The sequence below is a fragment of the Neovison vison genome, chromosome 6 (genome assembly GCF_020171115.1).
Source record: "Neovison vison isolate M4711 chromosome 6, ASM_NN_V1, whole genome shotgun sequence".
Taxonomy (NCBI): Eukaryota; Metazoa; Chordata; class Mammalia; order Carnivora; family Mustelidae; genus Neogale; species Neogale vison.
In genome coordinates this window covers 152,195,901-152,216,391 of record NC_058096.1, presented here as the reverse complement: position 1 = coordinate 152,216,391, position 20,491 = coordinate 152,195,901, and the positions used below count along the sequence as shown (strand labels likewise).

Sequence of the window (20,491 nt, the reverse complement as noted above, 5' to 3'; positions counted from 1 at the left end):
AAGGGACAGACACAGGATCCAAGAAGGAAAGAAGAATCCAGACCAGACCAGAATGCTGTGCCTCCCTGCCCTGCCACAGTGACTGATGGTTCCAACTGGGTCACTCCTGAGGAAAATGAAAGGTTGAACTCAGTGTTCATGACTTACTTCTAATGTGCACTTAAGTCCACCACATAGTAAAGTCTATGTTATTCCCACTCTACGGAGCTTTTTTGTCCTCTTAATAAAGTCCAGAGTTAAAAATAAAAACAAAAATTTAGAAAGAAAAATCTCTGAGTCTTGTAAAAGGTAGTGATTTATCTTGCAGTGAATTTATTCCCACGTTGGGTGGGCGAATCCAAGGAAACGGGCCCCATTTCAGAGCCCTGTTTGAATAAGGGTAATACCTGACTGGGTGTGTCTGTTTACTGGCTTCACTAGTGTTTTCCAAAAATGCCTACAACTGCATAATGTCTGAAAAAACTTCTTTTATACCTGAAATTGTTGCTATGCTTAAATGCAAGTAATGGGGGAAATGATAAAAAAGGATGTGAATCATTATTCAAAGATATTAAATAGGGGACACCTGGGTGGCTCAGATGGTTAAGCCACTGCCTTTGGCTCAGGTCGTGATCCCAGGCTCCTGGGATCGAGTCCCAAATCAGGCTCCTTGCTCAACAGGGAGCCTGCTTCTCTCTCTGCCTCTGCCTGCTACTCTGCCTGCTTGTGCGTGCTGTCTCTCTCTCTCTCTCTCTGACAAATAAATAAATAAATAAAATCTTTTAAAAAAAGATATTAAATAGGTGATTTTTAAATATTTTATCTAGAACTTATCTACCTAAGAATGGGCATGCATTTCAGAAGAGAAGCGAGGAAGAAAAGAGCCAAAACCACAATAGCTATGTTACAAATGGCCTCTGACTTTTGTTTCTTTCGACCACTAATTTTACCCAACATACTGGAGCTAAAATGCATTTTAGGTCATGTAAAGATCAGTTAATACACTTGATCTTAGCCAAAAGGCCGAGAAGTGTTTAGGTCACATAAAGATCAGGATAATGTAAATAATGTAGAGACTGAAATCATAGTATTTCCTACCTTCCACTTACCCTAGTCACAAGTTGAAAGTTACCAACACTGCTCTGTCCCCAAATCCAAAAGAATAAAGGAAAAATATGAGCTAGTGGACAGCTTTGGTTCTTGGTTTGTTTTTATTTTTTTTAATCTGATAATTAGAGATAACTCTGCAATTATTATAAATTCTACCGTGTGATGTGCTCCTGTGACAAAAATCAACTTTGTATGAGGAAAAGAGACTGAACTGTATCTCCATTTTTATTTAGAAAAAATAATCTGGATATAAACGAGACTTCTATCCTCATGACAATCACTGATGGTTGTAGGACATCTGATATTAAGGCAGCATCCTCGCAAATGGAGATTTTACAAGTGACATTCTGTCCAAGCCTCATTCCTTCTTGACTTCCTCGTCGACGTTAACAGCACCAACTTCTTCTCAGTTCCAAAGGATGAGGCTAGAATAGGATGTTCTCCATGTCGATGCCAAGTCCAGCTCTTGGCACAACGTATACACTTCAGCAAGAAGCATCAAAAACATAATCTTCAAACAATGGACTTCTCCAGAGTTCTAAGCATCCCCACAGATTTCCTACGCTATTCATTTAATGGCAAAGGGGCGCTACTGTATTAAAGGAGGTAGCTAAAGAACTTATGGCAATCGTTTATATAAGGTTCACAGAAATTAACTCCAAGGAGCTATCTACAAACCCTTTGCATCCAGTGGGGTTTCCTTACATGACGTATTTCCCTAAAGAGAAAAACCAGTAGCTAGACTGCGGTCATTGTGTCCTCCACATATGAAAAATCATTAGCACGGCAACCAACTTCATCTAAACTAGGTAATTTAAGAGAATTGTATACAGTCAAGAATAGCAAGGCTAAGATTTTCTATTCAATAAAGTGGATTCCTTCTACTCACCAGGTCTATCTGAATGTTAAAGAATTAACTTTCTAATCATGTCTATGACATGTGGAGACTTAAATTAGGTGATAAAGGTTCTAGAATGTTACTGCTTTTTAAAGGATCCAAAGTGATTATACTTAATTAGAATTCATTTATTCTTATGTAAATAAAGAAAAACTTCTGAGCAAATTAAAAGCAAAGAAATAGAAAACAATTTTCACTAGATTAGAAACTTTTTAACTTTTTAACTTCTCATCTCCTTAGTGCTTTGTATGATATCTGGTTCTTGGTGCAAATACAGTAAATGTTGGTTGACCCCAAAAATGAAAGAGGTAAGGAAAAAAAGGAAAAGAAGGAGGAAAAAAAGAGAAGAAGAGAAAAGAACTCTTCACAGGGGGAGCGTCCCATGGAAAATTCTAGAAAACTCTAACCATAGCCTGGAGATATCACTGTTAATTATCTTTCCACTTATTCATCATGTGTTCCTGGGCCCTCTTTGTCATTATAGCTAATATTGGAATCTTTTATAATGTCTAATTTCTAAACATCAATAAAATGCAAATAAAACAACATATTAAGCAGTTTTTCTTCTTAAAAGGAAAACGCTTAGAACCATTAAGCACTACTGAGTAAAGGGGCATAGCAGTCAGAAGAGAAGGGACAAATGATAGGCTCCAGGGATTGTAACCCGAAGCTGAACACCTCTAGCCAGCTTGGTGGCTTTGACCTTCATAAATGTATAAATGGCTTTCATTTTGAGTCATGTAACTGATTATTTGTATCCGCGATGGACTGCTATTTAAAAGGCAGGATGCATATGGAACACTGATGTTGCAATACAATTTGCGTTCATCTTACATAATACATCAAGATGACTCTAGCATTTCACAGTCAACCGTAAGAAGGAAAACAATGCATGTAGACATATTTCCAATTTGCGTATTCACTTACAAGGGATAAAAGGCTGTACACACCAGCAACATGTGACAAGTAGAGAAAGCTCACAACCCAGAAGTCATACCTTATTTCACTACTTAGAAACAACTTCTGAAAATTATAAAATCCAGCCACACAAAATGCACCATAATCCTAAATCTTCCTATGGTCACATTATCATCACACTTTTATCGTCACACTTTTTCCCCATATACATTTGTCAAAATTTTAACTTTGAGGTAAACGGCAGGGTTTATCATTTGTTAAGGGGGAAACAGTAAAAATATCTCTTGTTATTTTATTATACACCAGATAATAATGTAAAATAATTACTTTTTAATTCCTAAGGAAGTTCTGAGGATCATATATTTCAATGAAAGGAGCTACTATATCATAAAAATTTGGGGACCATTTGTCTGATACAGTAAAATGCTTAATAGCAAAGGAAGTATTTGAAGGCTATTTAGGTTGTAAATGAAGGAAAAGCTCTAGGGAATTCTGTCTTCAGATTCCTCCCCATGACATGTATAGAAGATCATTTGGTACCAGAACTGGGTAGTCTTTTAAATCTTAACTCAATCTATTCCTCAAAACTTCCTGGTACCGTATCTCAGAAGATAAAGCTCAGACTTTCCCGAGATCTTGAAAGTAAAAACACTGGAGACAAGATCCATATTCTATCCTGACTTCGAAGTCTATTCTTTTCAGTATGCCACATTCTATTTACTTCACCTTTCTGTGAGAGTATTTTAATCTGGCATTTCAGTATCTCTTGGTAGCTTTCCCTTAAAAAAAAAAAAACTGCATTTATTCAAACTCTTAATTCATAACTAAAAACAATATCCTTTCTCCAATGCATTTCTGACAACTCCAAGTTGCCTGAATAGCAAAGCCACGACATTGCTAGGAAGTAGCTAACGTAAAATAGAAAATCAACCTGCTTCATTTTCTATTTTATGTTATTCTTTTAAAAATATTTCTCTTTAAATGAATAAAATTCCCTCTGATTATTTTTTCCAGGGATTAAGCATCTCCAACTGATGCATGGTCTATCTGCAAAATTTTCTCTGTGACAGCATAAATGCCTCTATTTATACGCCTTAGAATGTTTCTAAGAAGGAAGATTATCCAGTTTATTAAACAATGAATGGCTTCTTTCACCTTTGGAGAGAATTTTTTTTTTTTTTCCCCATGAAATTCACTGAGACCATTTGCAAGGAGTTTGGTTCCTAAGAGTTAAAATAAAACCAGGCATTCTGAACCTTTCAGAGAATTCAATTTATAAAATCTCCTATTTTGGGGACACCTGGGTGGCTCAGTTGGTTGGACGACTGCTTTCAGCTCAGGTCATGATCCTAGAGTCCCGGGATCGAGTCCCACATCGGGGTCCCAGCTCCACGGGGAGTCTGCTTCTCCCTCTGACCTTCTCCTCGTTCATGCTCTCTCTTACTGCCTCTCTCTCAAATAAATAAATAAAATCTTAAAAAAAAAAAATCTCCTATTTTGTAGAACTTCTGCTCTTTCCCATCCAGTCAACTGTAGTCTCATCAAAAAGTAACCCAGCATCTTGTGCAAAAGTGATCTAGATAGATGCCTGGCGGTCTCTCATGAGGAAGGACAATCCATGGACTTAGAGGAAAGGTCTTGATGAAATAAGTCAGTTCTTCTTTTTACAGAGTGGGGACAGAAAGTTCAGAAAGCTCAGAAAGGCTGACAGACTTGAGTATGATCTCTAAGACTGTTCTGGTCAGTACCAGGTTTAAAGCCTGAAATCGGAGGCTCTAGAATCTCAAAACAGATTTTTTTTTTTTATTTTTTATTTTTACCATGGGCTTGCCAGAATATTAGTGCAGTGAAGTGAAGCAGACAGGGTTTTATGGGGAGAGGGTGTTAACTGGCCAAGTTATCACCTCCTCTACTTCCCTGACAGCATCTCTGTCTCTTTTCTTACAGAGTGCAACTAGTGTAAGTCAAAGGAAAGTTGAGCATAAGAACTAGTAAGCAGGGCTGAGCAGGCTCCCAGAACTCAAGAGAAGAAATATGACTCAAATGAGACCAAGAAGATATTGTCTTAGTGGTCAGTATATGAATTCCATTAAGGGAGAGAGGTCTCCCTTTCCCCAAACCCAGTGGAAGATCTTTCCCCAAACCCCATGGAATGCCCCCAGCGAAGCAAGGGAAGGGTTTTGTGACTGTGTGTCACAGAGTCAACATGATGCCCGAATGTTAGGGATGGGCAGGGAGAATCCTCCCATAACCTACACGCCTTTGTTCCAAATTATAGTGTCACATACTCAGTTTAGCTTCTCAAACTTTTGGGATCTAGCCTCTGGCTTTACCCTTAACTTCCATACCTACCACCTACCCCTCAGCTCCCTTCAAGTCATGCTGAAATATTTGTCATGACTCAAATACCTGCTGCTGGTTCATGTCTCCTTGACTTTTTACAGGTTACAGTGCTGTCTCATTGCTTCTTGAACCAGCAATCCCACTTGTTCTTCAAAATTCAGTCTAAATATGGGTTCCTCCAGGGGATTTTCCCTGAATCTGATTTTTGATGCCCTTATGCTCTCCCAGCATTCTGTTCATGCTTCTATTATAGCTCTGATAAAAATGTAATGTAATCATTGATTTGCATATTTATTACTTACTATAAGCCTCTGGAGGTTTGGGATCTTGTCTCACTCAACTTTGTATCCCTGGCACGTAGCACACTATCGAGCCCACAGTTCACACCAGATAAATGATAAATGTGTGAATGAATTAATGAAATGCCAAAAGACAGAATTTATCCCAAGACTGCCTACACTGGTTGTGACTTTGGGCAGATCAAAACTCTATCTGATCACCCAAATGTAATCACTCAGAAGTAATTGTTAATCAGTGTCAGGGGACAACATATTTTATGGAAAGGAGCTCTTGGATTTGATGAGTTAAAACAATGAGGACTTTGCAGTTTGAGGGCTTTGAAAAAAGTGAGATATCAGCCTGCTGATACATAAGGCCATCCACTTTTCTAATGCGGTGTATGTGTCCCTTTCTTTTCTTTTTTTTTTTTTTTTAAAGATTTTATTTATTTATTTGACAGACAGAGATCACAAGTAAGCAGAGAGGCAGGTAGAGAGAGAGGAGGAAGCAGACTCCCCGCTGAGCAGAAAGCCTGATGGGGGGCTCGATCCCAGGACCCTGGGATCATGACCTAAGCCGAAGGCAGAGGCTTAACCCACTGAGCCACCCAGGCGCCCCATATGTGTCCCTTTCTCTATTACTAATGCTTACAGTACTCGGGGCAGGACCTGTGGCACCTTTATGTGATGTCATTTCAACTTGCACCTGATGCCCAAGTGAACTCAGCTCCAGTATTCCTAGTTCACAAGATTCCTGACCACCTATTTTATAAACCTAAGAAAAAGTTAACTCAATTAAGCCATGAGTGATGATTTTAAGCTGGGTACCGCATAAAATATAAATTTTTCTTTGAAACATAGTAAAGATACCAAATTGTTATGAAGGCCACAAATGCCTGGTTTTTCTAGTTGGATTGACAGGAACAGAAGAAAAAACAGGAAATTAATACCAAAGACATTCAGGACAATAGAAAAGTGTTTAACAGGATCCCACATGGGGTAATTTGATCTCTCCCATTATTATCTTGTATGAACCTACAAATCAGAACAGGAAAAGGAATTCTTGAAAAAAAAATTAACTAAGATGAAATTAGATATTGCATTCATCACCGAAATTCAACTATAAAGAGGTTAAAGCTGCCATGTAAACTCCAGATAAAAAGCTCATAACTCATTTCAACTGGAGGGTAATAAGACAAGCTGTTCTTTCCATGAGTGGATGGAACAAGTGTAGTCTTGTAGGAAGAAAACTGAAGGTGAGTAAAACATTCTTCTGCTACCTCTGGAAGAACTATGTTGTTTAAGTGATGTGACACCACTATATTCTTTGACCTTTTATAGTCAGTAGGGAGAAGTAGTCCTTCCCACACATCTTCAGATTGCAAATATATAATCCCTTTCACATTGTATAATGTGTTACATTTCTTAATTATTTTGTCTAGTTACGTTTATTTTCATGTATCTCTGTGGTATTTTAGATATATTCTTGTCTTTTCTTTGCGAATAATAATAGCTTATATATGTTTCGCTTCTGTGGCTTCTGAATGGTTGCAAATTCATTATACATTCCTTAGCCTGTCACGCTAAGGATAGATTGAGACTTTCACTATAGATAAGTTAAAGCTCCTAGGTTCAGATAAAGACTAAAACCAGAGAAAGAGACCATACAAAACTCATCATGCTATTACAGATCTGCTAAAGATTATCACATTCAGGGCACATAATGAAATATAAGGGTAAAAAAAAGTTCAAGTTTCTTTCATCAGATTGTGCTTGCTTTCTGAATATATCATCGTTCAGATCTATCATAGCTTAGTTTTGTTAGCCGAAAACAAATTAGCAACTTATGTAAGCCTTATAAACAAGAATTAACTTCACAGTACTCAAGCTGGATAGGCTTTCTTTCAGACCCATCATATTCTGATCTAAGACTTTTTAGTATTCGACTGAGTTTCTTCTAAACTCTTTATCTCTAAAAAAAAACATTTTGGGGAAAAAAGTGAACTTTAAAGAATAAACTAAATCTGGTGCATGAGTAAGGGAATGATAAAACTATACACCAAATTAGCCTTAGACAAATTTTATTTTGATATGTCAATATATCCAGTATCTGTTATTCATATTAGGATCACTAAAATTTCTACTGGTGAGTAATAATGGTATTAGTATATTTCACTCATGCAACATATGTCTCTTGAGTGTATAGGAATTACAGTTTAAGCAACACCAGCCACTTATGCAAGCTTCGTTTCCAAGAAGCAGATAGTTCAGAATAGAAAATTTCAGAAGTTCACAATAACTATTAAATAGCGGAACTCGGAATACAGTTGCCAGTAAAATGCGGTCCAGGGGCTGGCTACCTATTTTTATAAATGTCGTTTTATCAGGCTACACCTGTGGCCTTTGCATAGGCATTATTTATGGCTGTTTTTACATTACAAGAGCAGAGCTGAGTGCAGTGGGAAGCCTATACCCATTAAATCCAAAGTTTTAACTAGTCCTTTACAGAAAAGTTGCCCCCTGGTGAAGGTGATAATAAGGACCACAACAAGTTCAGACAAAAGGACAAGACAGTGCATAAAAGGATTACCTCCTTCTTTACCAGGGAGCTAGCATTTGAGATGAGCCTTGAATTAGGGGTGAGGATTTTGACCTACAGAATCACAGCAGGTAGCAATCTCAGTAAAAAAGAGTCAGCTGAAATTCGTACACAAGATATATAGTTAAAATATCAATCTATTGTTGTACAGTTTGGTTAGATGAGGAGATACAGGTAGTAAAATCCAAACGGAAGTCATATTTCTGTATCCGGCTTGTTCACACCAGCACAGACACACCAGGTGTTAATGGCTAAAGTCAGTAGTCATGACACCTTTTCTGAGGGGCGGTCACCTGTTCTTAACTAGTGTGAATACCACTCCTGGCTCTACATATCAAAACCTCTAAGACCCAGCAAACACAGTATTCAAATGAAAATCTACAGTGTAAAATCAATGTATGATAAATAATAACACAAAAGATATAGCATTCTGCTCAATTAGCCAGAAAAAGAACATCAAAACAAACCCAAAGGACCGACATACAATGTAGGAAAGTAAACTGGCAGAAATTTATCAGTGATGGTGGCAGAGGTGGAGGAAGGGGAGCACATTTATGCTGATCTGTAGAAATATAAGTGTCCCTTGGACTCAGCGATTCTACTCCCCAAATTTGACTCTATGGACATGCTCCTACACATGAAGCAAAATATATTGACCAGTGTATTCACTGCAATGTTTGTATAATCAAAATTGGAAACAAACTTTCTGTTCACTAAGATTAGTGCCTAATGATACCTCATGATTCTCATACACTATAAAGTTGAGAAAATAATTACGTAGATCCACATACTCTTACAAAAAAAAAATACTGATATTTGGTAGAGAAAGTAAGTTATTGAGCGATATCTAGAGTCTTTCCACAATTTTCTTAAAAATTACGCTTTTGGACACCTGGGTGGCTCAGTTGATTAAGCGTCTGATTCTCAATTTTGGCTCAGGTCATGGTCTCATGGTCTTGAGTTCAAGCCCTGCATCAGGGCTAGGTATAGAGCCTGCCTGGGATTCTCTCTCTCTCTACCTCTGCCCCTCTTACCCCCTGCTCACATTTTCTCTCTCTCTTACAAAAGAAAAATTTTTGTATACACACACACACTTTTGGGAGACCTAGGTGGTTCAATCAGTTAAGCATCAGACTATTGGTTTTGGCTCAGGTCATAAGCTCAAACCCTAAATGGAGCTCCACTCAGCATGGGATCTGCTTGTCCCTCCTCCTTCTCCTCTGCCCCTCCCCCTGCTCTCTCTCAAATAAATAAATATTTTTTAAAATTACATTTTTGTATATATGAGTAACTAAATGTGTGTGTGTGTGTGTGTGCATATGAAAGGGAGAAAGAAATATGATGATGAAGTTTAAAAGTATATAACACAGTGTTAAGAATGGTTGACAATAAATAACTCAAAACAGTAAAAGCAATCTTGAATGAAAAAAACAATGCTGGAGGCATCACAGTACCTTATTTCAAAATTATACTGCAAAGCTATAGTAACCAAAGCACCATTGTTCTGTCATAAAAGCAGACATATAGACGGATGGCACAAAATTGAAAGCCCAGAAATAAATTTACCCATTTATGGTCAACTGATCTTTGACAAAAGTGCCCAGAACACACAATGGAGAAAGGACAGTCTCTTCAATAAATGGTGCTAGGGAAAATGGAAAATAGATCTTTACATCTCACAAGATATACACAAATCAAAAATGGACTGACAACTGAAATTTAAGATCTGAAAATTATAATGCTACTAATAGAAAATACGAGGAACAAACTTCCAGACATTGTTCTGGGCAAAGATTTTTTTTTTTATATATATAATCCCAAAAGCATATGCACAAATGCAAAAGTAGGAAGGTGGATTGCATCAAACTTTTAACTTTTGCACAGCAAAGAAAGCAACAGAGTGAAGAGGCAACTTACAGAATGGGAGAAAATGTTTGCAAATCAAATATCTGATAAGGGTTAATATCTGAAATATATAAGAAACTCAAGCAACTCAAATAGCAAGTAACTTTATTAAAAAATAGGCAAAGCACCTGAGTAGATATTTATCGAAAGAAGACATGCATATGACCAACAGACATATGAAAAAAGACCCAACGTTATTAATCATCAAAGAGAGGCAAATCAAAACCACAGTGAGATATCACTTCAAGATAACCAGTAATGGTGAGGATGAAGATAGGAGGGAACTCTTGTACCTTGCTGGTAAGAATGCAAATTAGTATAGCCTCTATTGAAAACATACAGAGGTTCCTCAAAAAATGACAAATAGAACTCCTATATGATCCAGCAATCACATTCCTTCTGGTTATATACCCAATGAATCAATCAATCAATTTTATATTTTGTATTTTTGTATTTAAAGTTTTTCTTTTTGAGTATAGTTGACATATAACATTGCAACAGTTTCAGATGTATAACATAGTGATTTCACATCTCTATACATACATTCTATGCTTTGCTCACCACAAGTGCAGCTATCATCTGTCACCATACAACACCATCACAATATTACCACTTGTGTCCCCATGCTGTACCTTTCATTCCCATGACTTATTCATTCCGTTTGCACTCCATGTCCATTGCAGAATTATTCACAATAGCCACAAATGTGTGAGTGACCATAGACAGATGAATGGACAAAGAAAATATGGTATATGTATATATACATATGTGTATATACATATATATATACATATATATGATGAAATATTATTCAGACTTTAAAAAGAAGGGAATTCTGTCATTTGCAACAACATGGATGAAATGGGAGGACATTATGCCAAGTGAAAGAAGTGAAAGAACTTATCTGTAGGCTAAATCACTCTATGATCCCATCTATATGTGAAATCTAACAAAATCAAATTCCTAAAAACAACAAGTAGAATGGTGGTTTCCAGGGTGGGGAAGGGGATGGGCTGGGGGGAATAAAAAGATATTGGTCGAAGAGTATAAAGTTTGATTATGCAGGATAGATAAATTCTAGAGATCTCATGTACAGCATGGTGATGACTATTAATAATATTGTATTGTATACTTAAAATTTGCTATGAGAATAAACCTTAATATGTTCTCACCACATACACACACACACACACACACATACACACAATTATAGCTGTGGGAGGTGGTGGATATGTTAATTAGCTTGATTGTGGTAATCATTTCATAATGTATATGTATATCAAAATATCATTTTTGAACCCTGCAAATATATACTTTTGTCAATTATACTTCAACAAGATGGGTGCGGGGAGAGTGGTTGAACTTTGGGCAGTAGAATTGGAGTGAGGAGCATTTTGACATTTTATTCTACATATTTTTGTTTTATTTCTTTTCAGCCAGGATAGTACTCTTTAGTAAGATAGACAGATCAACACTTGAGGAACATCTCTGAACATAAACCTCTCTAGATAAAGGATAATTAGATGAAAGCTTATAAACACTTTAAGGTTATTGCTAAATACACCATATTGTTTTTCAATAGTATCAACAGAGTCTAATTTATGTTTTCCTCCTCAAGTCAAACCTGAAGTTAGATTCCAGCAAGAGCTATGATTAGACCAGGAATGGTCATGCTACTTGGCCTTAAAGCTTTAGACTATAAATATCTAAGCTTTCTCTTTGTGATTGCAGACATTCAGAACTTTTCCCAATCTTGGATTCCCCAAAGTCAAATGAGATAGAGGATCCTGTGAATGCTCTTTTGGCCTATTTCTTCCTGCTTCCGTACACTAGCTACTAGCATCACTCTGCCATACAAAGTAGTACGTGCCTTTTATTTTCAGTGGCGTTTCAGGAAAGAGCAACTCTATCTCAGAAAACTTCCCGCGTGATACATGAAGTTAGGTCTAAAATAATTCCTCTAGTTCATAAAACCCATTTTGAGATAAAGCTTGAGATGTGAATTCAAAGTTGAGGTCTCTGACAAGCAGCTTCCCGGTAGGCTTTGAAGATACCAAGTCTGGTTCCCACGACTATGAGAACTGTTTCCACCCCTATGAAACTAAGGCAGAAAGAATGCTGTGCTGAAACACAGAGTAGCTGTAACTAAACCAGGGTCCAGACTCTGCTCTCCTGGCTCTCAAGCAACAACTTTCTCCTCTAGATACCTTTCAGGAACCCCTTCCTGTACTGTAGTGCTGGAAATTCTGGACTCCAGAGCCCCATTAACTCCGTAAGCCTCCTGCCTCCTGGCTCTGTGATCTTGAAAAAGCTACTTAAACATTCTGTACTTCAATCTCCTCATTTGTAAAATGAGGATTCTAATAGGACAGTAAACCCTTGTCATATCTTTTTAAATAGGATCTAAATACTCAATCCCGTAAAATAGGAGAATGGATTATTGTGAGATTAATGAAATGACCAGAGTCAGCTGGCTGGCTGAGAATTCCAAGGATCTTGGAGACAACTGCCAGTTATACTATATCTGAATCTGTAGGGTACGGGGCCATGGGGTTTTGCCACAAAGTTATTATGAGAACTGAGTTACTATGTAACATATCTAGAACAGAGTCTGGCATAAAGTCGGCCATGTAGATAATGGTGGCTATTATCACTCTCACTGTTTCCGTCTCTACTGGGACCACAGCACACCACTGTTGCACCACCATAAAATAGACAAAACCAAAGGAAGAGAACTTGACAAAGACCAAGCAGCAAGAAGATAATACAAAGTAACAGCAAGGCGATCTCCACATATTTGTTCAAGGGCAAACCCTTTAGGTTGTACTGACTACTCTCTACTCATTCTGAATTTTCCTTTACCAGAGGCTGTCAACAAATAAACTCTGGGAGGGAACAGGGCCAGAACGTGAGGCTGGCATTCAAAAGAGACTGGGCTTCTGTTACGCATGCTGTCCATCTCTAAATCTATCACCTGCTTGGGACACACTGCTCGCTCTAAAGGCGAAAGCTATTTTTCCAGCAGACATCATGCCGTTTTAACAAAATATCGTCGACCTGAAGTTTATGTACCATAAACTGTAGAATATTATTCCTATGAAGGAGCTTTAGGATTCCTGAGGGGAGAAAAGTATTGCATGTGGCTAGCAAATCTGAGAGGTGGCAGTGGTTCACATCATCCTTATTAATGCCATGACATTTAACGTGACACTGTTGAAAGTAAATCATGTCATCCCAGACACCGGTGACCTGTTCCTCAACCTTTCTTGTTCAAGGCAGGAGTCCCGGACTGGAATTTGGAAAAGCTGGCCACCCAGGGCTTTCATGCCCATGGACATGAAAATGAGTCTTGGCAAATCTAGCTGCTGTGGAATTAACTTCATTTCTCTACTGGAGGCGGTAGCTTCATAATTCAACCCCAGAAAGAGAAAGACATCAGGGCTGAGGGCAGTGAGGGTTTGTACGTGTTCCCTACCTCTGAATTGTTGTGCGCTAAACAAGACCAGATGTTCCAGCAAAGCAATGAAACCAAAGTCACACTGTGTTTGATTTGTGGGACCACCCTTACTTGAAATGCCAGCTCATCATTCCAAGGTTTGAAAAATGAAGTGCATGACAAGCAAGATAAGAAATGTTGAACATTCCTTCAAAAAATAATTAATTATACGACCCACAGATGGTAAGAAAATGCCTTCCAGGTCGGCACTGAGAAATGCAGAGATTATTTGTCAAAGGGTTGGAACCAGGGCAGATTCTCTCATCCCTTCCATGCCTCTGTCCTGAAAACATGGAATGGGTGAGAACGGCACTGAAGGAATAGTGAGGTTAAGGGGAAAAGCAGAAGCAACCCACAAGAGCCAAGGAAGAGAGTGAGCAGATCAAAAGCAAGGGATTTGGGGATTATCTGGAGTGTCTATGGTTTCCAGGGAATAGCGGTTCGGCAAAAGGTCAATCAGGGAGTCACAGTAAATGCACGTTTAATTTATGGGAATTCAACTCTGTGTGTAGATGTGCTGGCTTGGGGGAAAGATAAAGACAGAGAGGGACCGGAAAAGGGAGAAGAGGGAGAGAAAGGAGTAGAGAGAGAGAGATGGAGGGACAGAAATAGAGACACAGATATGCAGGGAAAAAGAGAAGAAAAGATAGAAACACACAAACACAAGAAAGAGAGAAGAGGAAAGAGAAAAGAATGAGAAAAACTAGTGATTTAAATTTGTAGCCACTTATTATGGTCACTACTATTCCACTAATGAATTTATAACAGAGGGTTAGCTCTAGTCAATTCTAGATTTTCAAATTGTTGACGTCTAAATTTGCCTTCCCCTGGTCATTCCTGGTTATTTTATGTCTCTATGTCAGTGAGCCTCTTGCTAAGCGGAGAGCAGTTCAAGTGTTTAAACATAGAACACATACTCTTAAAAAAAAAAAAAAAAAGTAGTTTGTCGTTCTTGTTTTTGTTGTTGTTTTGGGCCCCTAAATACAAGTTAATTATCTTGTATTCAACCAAAGAAATAGAATGCTGGAGAGGAAAAAAATAATAATAATTGAATAATAATTGGTTTGGATTTTAAATTCCTGATAATTCCTTTATAATTAAGAATGTAACAGTGGAGGTACTATTTTGCAGAAAACTGTATAATCACAAAGTTTGGGAAGTGGTGGGTTCATCAAATTTAAACAGGTCTCCTACCTTCTGATTTTCTTAAAGCCCTAAATGTTTAACAATAGGGATCGGGTTCTCTACAATATAGATACACAAGGCAGTTTCTCCCAAAGTGACTTGAACAGAGAGTTCTTCCTTTCTCAAAATAAACCTCACAGAACTATGCATTCGAGAACTTTAGAAACCTCACATCCAGTTCAAGCGTTCCCATTTCTCCTACTCATGCCTTCTGCTAGCCAAGTGTATATGCTATCAAGCAAACCTCCCAAATGTAGGTTTTGTTACAATGTGTCCATGCTTATTACTCTGTAGTGGTTTCCAGTTGTCTACAACTGGGAATCTCAAACTTTCCCCAAACATTTGGATTAAATGGCCACCCCAAGCACACATGCCATATTTATTCTCTGGCTTCACATATCTCCTGGCATAATACCAACTTCCTTTGGTGGTTTGTCTATCATGATAGGAGACACACATTTGGAATATCAAGTACTTCTTCCTCAATCAGTCTGGCAGTCGGTGTCCATTACAATCAGACCTCAGCCCATTTTTCTGCCCCGTGTCCTTCCTTCCTTGATGCCTGGCTGTGGAGCATAAAGCAGTCTACAGAAACTGTTATTACATTCTCCAAACCCAGACTGATTGGAGATCTCAATTTCAATTAAGAGAAGAAACATATTAGAGGACTGGAGAATGATATTCTCCTGCCACAGATCTCTAGAAATAATAAGAGAACCTAGCAAACACACCTCGAATCTGTTTGCACATGAAAAATAATGTCTAGCTTTTCTTATTAGCTCTGTTTATCAACCAGCACCATTCCCAGCAGCCCCATTAACCTACAAATCAGGGATATGATGTGAAAGGGAATGACTATGTCTTGGACCACAGAAAAGGCAGCACCCAGGAGTGATAACACGGTAGCAGGGTTGGATATAAAACATCAGACGCAGATTTGGACTCATTGGGAGTTGCCCAGTGGAAATTGAAAGGTTTTGTGTTTTGTTTTGGTTTGCTTTGCTTTGTGGTACTCTAACAATAAAACTCAGTGGAGATAAAACACTAGTTTATCTACATAAGAAAAATAGAATAACACGTGACCAGCAGAGTCCAAAACATGAATGAATATGGCAGATGCTGCCCCCCAAAGCGCCACACAACCCTAACTTTTCATTCCATCCATTTACCCCACAGAGTCCATCTTGAATTATTTTTTTCCCTCCAGCTTTAGCCTCACAACAGTGAGGGAAGGTAGGGCTGGACGGAGTGACTCCTGTGCTTTCCTTTGTTTCATGTTCCCAGGAAGAAAAAATCTTCCCATAAAACCAACCAAACAAATAAATCTTAACATTAGAATGTTCACATGCAAATATGGTTTATAGGCCTCTCATTCTTCACCATGGTCTTTAGAATTTCACTAAAAATCAAAGCTTTTGAAAAACAAAATACAGAAGCTTAAAATCTTGGGGTCAAGGGCATTTGAGAATTTCAGCGGAAAGCATCCAATTCAGCTGCATGCGTTTCCTGTGCATTTAGTAATTGTTTCCTCGGTTTCAAAATTCCTTAATTATTGGAACTATAAAGCATGAAGTTCTACTAGGAAGAAAAATTTGCCTTTGCCTCTCCAGATTTGACCTCTCCCAGGCCCCCTGGCTCGCTCACAGAAGATGACCTACTTTACTGAAATGAAAGTTTTCAGACATGATCCATTTCTACTTCATCCCAACACAAAATTTATCTTTATCCTCATCTGCCCTTTTTTTCCTCCTTTCTTGTAGGAAGAAGTAGTTATGGATTAGTTTTTCTAAGGCCAATTGTCTGACCTGTACCCATAATCTGTTCAATATCCACCACCTGGATTCAGGGTATATTTCATGGCTTCCCTTGCCCGCTACCTGACAACTCCGGTCCTTCTCCGCAACTTTTCCTTAGACTGAGACCACAGACACACCCAGCCCTCCCTACTTTAAAAACACCTTCTCGGGGCGCCTGGGTGGCTCAGTGGATTAAAGCCTCTGTCTACGGCTCGGGTCATGATCCCAGGGTCCTGGGATCGAGCCCCGCGTCGGGCTCTCTGCTCAGCAGCGAGCCTGCTTTCTCCTCTCTCTGCCTGCCTCTCTGCCTACTTGTAATCTCCGCCTGTCAAATAAATAAATAAAATCTTAAAAAAAAATAAATAAAAAATAAAAACACCTTCTCTTAGTTATGTTATCCCACATTAGTATCTGCCCATCTCCTAATTTTCAACCTCAAACCTCTAGAAAGAGTGGGCTACACAAATGCCTCTAGTTCCTCAGACCCCACTAAATTTTCACAGCCTGCTTCACCTGTCCTCCAGCTGAAACTATTTTTCTGAAGGTCAACAGTGACCTTGAGTTACTGAAAGCAATGCATTTTTTTTTCTCAGTCTTCAAATACCTCAAACTATTTCCAGTGCATGAAATCACTGAATATTTCTGTTGTTATGATATTTCATATTCCCTTTGCTATCACAATACTCATTTCTGTTTCTTCCATATCTCTGACCAATTCTTGCTCCTTCACTGACTGCCCCTTAATATTCACTAGGATTCTGTCCTTCATTTTTTTCTCTACTTCTACAATTTTCATTTTCATCTTGCCTCTTCTAAAAGCTATGCAGATCACTCCCAAATATCAGCAAAATCATGATAACCACAGTGCCCACCTCACAGACTGTTGTGGGGATTTACAACGCAGTACAACACGAAACCTCAAAAGAGTGTGAGTTGTTGCTGTTTTTACTGTTTTGATATCATTAATTCTGAATCTTTACTCTAGGTCTTTATTATGAACCCTCATACAAAGTTCTAACAGACTTCTAGGCACTTAACAGACCAACACAAACAATTCCAAATTCACATGGCCAAAACATAACTCATTGTCATGATCCCCCAACTTACGCTTCCTCGAGTAAGAATGTCCCATCTTCAGGGTCATTCCAGCATAAAGCATTTGACTTGCCATTGAAACCTCTCCAACTGTTAGCCCCATTCACCAAACTACCACCCAATTTCTACAGCTCCTTCTATAATGCCTCTTCACTTTTAATATAACTTCCCAAAGCCAGAGGTTCATGATCTCTTACCTGGGTCATTTCTGTAACTTCTAACCTGACCTCCTGCCTCTCAGTTCTGCCTTCAGTATCTCCATCTTAATCAATACTAGACTTAACTGTTCAAAACCATTGTCCACTTATATCATCTATATTGAAAAAAAGATTACCACTCATGTTCTTCACGAAAACATATCCGCGTCCTTCCCAAAGCATTCAAGGTCTTCTGGATTCCTGACCAAACCTTCTTTCCCATTTTTTTTTCCCCTCCCCATTTTCCACCACTATGCTCTATTTCTTTCTAGTGCACACTTTCCAGCTGCAGACTTCTGGCCAAACCATACCTTCAGACACTGCCAGGCGATTCCATACATTCTTTAAAATACATCTCAGATAACATATCCTCCATGAAGTTTTCACCAGTTCTTTCAGACTGACAGGATCACTCAGCTCTGGCACTGGTGGGTTTCTGTACCTATTAGAGGGCTAAATATATCCTATATCACATACTAGGCATGTATGCCCCTGTCTTAAATCCCTCTTAAATTATATACTGATGTCTTATTTATTAATTCTTCACCCTTATTCGTTCAGGGCTGACTGAGTACTTTCTGTATACCAGACATCACGATAGACTCTGAAAATACAATGTGAAAATAACTATGTCTTGTCCGATAAACCAGCTTTTTCAAATTAGCCAAGTGCCTGGTACTGGCAAGGACAGAATACATATGTGTAAAATTGAATTGTCCCTAACATCACAGGTGAAATAAAGGCACCATGAATTCAAACACTTTGATTCTCTGTGACAAGCTAAAACTCTATGAGGAGCTAAACTCAACATTTACCAGTTTTAAATATTCATTCCAATTGCTAGAACATACCATCCCATACCTATTAAAAAAAAAAAGCAGTTTTATATGACTTCACAGGTTTACAAAAGGGCTTTCACACAAAACGTTGGATTTCTGGCATATAGGTTTACATTTTTTAAGCAGTAAAGGATCTGGTATGTTTTGAGGAAATTTCAGTCAAAAGCAGAGTGTGAGTTGTAATTTTCTTCATTCACATTATTTACCTATTTACACATTTAATGACTTATCCATTCACTTATTGATTTAGTCATTTAATGAAATGTATTTAATCTATAACAGTAAATATAGTATGGGAATAACTGAAGTGTTCATCAATCAGTAGTGATTTTTTTTTTTAAGATTTTATTTATTTGTTAGAGAAAGAGAGAGTAAGCACAGGCAGACAGAGGCTAGAGGCAGAGGGAGAAGCAGGCTCCCTGCCGAGCAAGGAGCCCGATGTGGGACTCGATCCCAGGATGCTGGGATCATGACCTGAGCCGAAGGCAGCTGCTTAACCAACTGAGCCACCCAGGCGTCCCCAACCAGTAGTGATTTATACTCTTTCTCTATACCCCCTGAAATTACAGATAAGCAATTAATTTATAAAAGTTTTTATTCTCCACACTGGTAGAATGAAACTACGGGATGATTATAATATTCTTCTACCCCATAAATGGCATGCTCCTCTGTTCTCCTGAAATCCCCAAACCAAAGACAGCCACTGTCTTCTTGTTTAGCACACATGGGGTTTCTTATCTGTTCTTCTCAGGCTTCAACTTCACACCAAATAATATCACCGTCCCAAGGAATAACAAGTAATGCACTGTGATAGTCACCTAAATCCTTTTGGGCTTCCCTGCTTCTTTCCAGCACAATCCTGACCTCCAGAAAACCCCTCTACCAATATAGATCACCACCATCCTAGCATGGGAAAAATGTAGGACCTACTTTATAAATAGGGAATCACATGGTTACTCATTGCTATGCCAGCTATAAATGAATTACTCAAAATATGACTAATACACATAATAATAACTGCTTACACGTGATGCAAAAATATTTATGTTGAAGAGACCTTGTCCTTCCTCCAATCTTCCCCTACTGATTTCCTCAGATAAAGCACAGCACATTGATTAGTTCTCTGATCAGTTGTGGGAAGGATACTAATACAGCTGGGGGCATCTGGTAAGGGGAAGGGAGTGAAGATAGAAAGGAGCAGATGTTTCCAAAGCTGCCTGTCTGATGAATGAAATGGAAAGAGAGACAGCAGAACTAGCAAGCATTTTAAACAAGGTTTACAAATGCAACTGTGTATATTTTTTTTTTCCAGTGAATTTACTGATAGTGCTGTGTGGGTTTTTTTTTTTTTTCCTTCATTTAACAAATTAAACCAAAGTGTGTGTGTTTTTGTTTTTGTTTTTGTTTTTGCCTTTCCCCTTGACTACATACTGTAAAGGCAAAATAAATAAATAAATAAATAAGACTCAACGAAGGCAGGAGAAAGAGAGTAATGTAACCTCTAAAACTATAGTTTTAGGAAGTAGGATCTGAGTAGGGCATGGCAGATGAATATAGGGCAGGAAGACCTGAGAGAGAGGTCAAGTGAAGGCAGCAGTACAAGTCAATCAAGCATTAGAGCCTCAAGTGGATTGGCTGAAGGGAGAGACTACCTTCTCTGGAAGTAACAACTGCTTCTTTCTTATGTATACATGCCCACCATGTAGCTCTGATTACGGCAGAAAGTCAGAAGGAAGGGCGGGGAAAATCTGACTTTCTGCTGTATTTCCCCTAAATACCAAGTATCAATCCTTTTTCTTATTATGCCATCTTAAAACATTTTAAAAGACTTACTCTGTAGGAGTTATAGGGTC

The 20,491-nt window shown here is 38.3% G+C and overlaps 1 pseudogene; it reads right to left on the bottom strand.

The window, feature by feature from the left end:
* Positions 1 to 856: 856 nt before the first annotated feature.
* On the bottom strand, positions 857 to 1,014 carry LOC122910867 (annotated as a pseudogene).
* Positions 1,015 to 20,491: the final 19,477 nt, after the last annotated feature.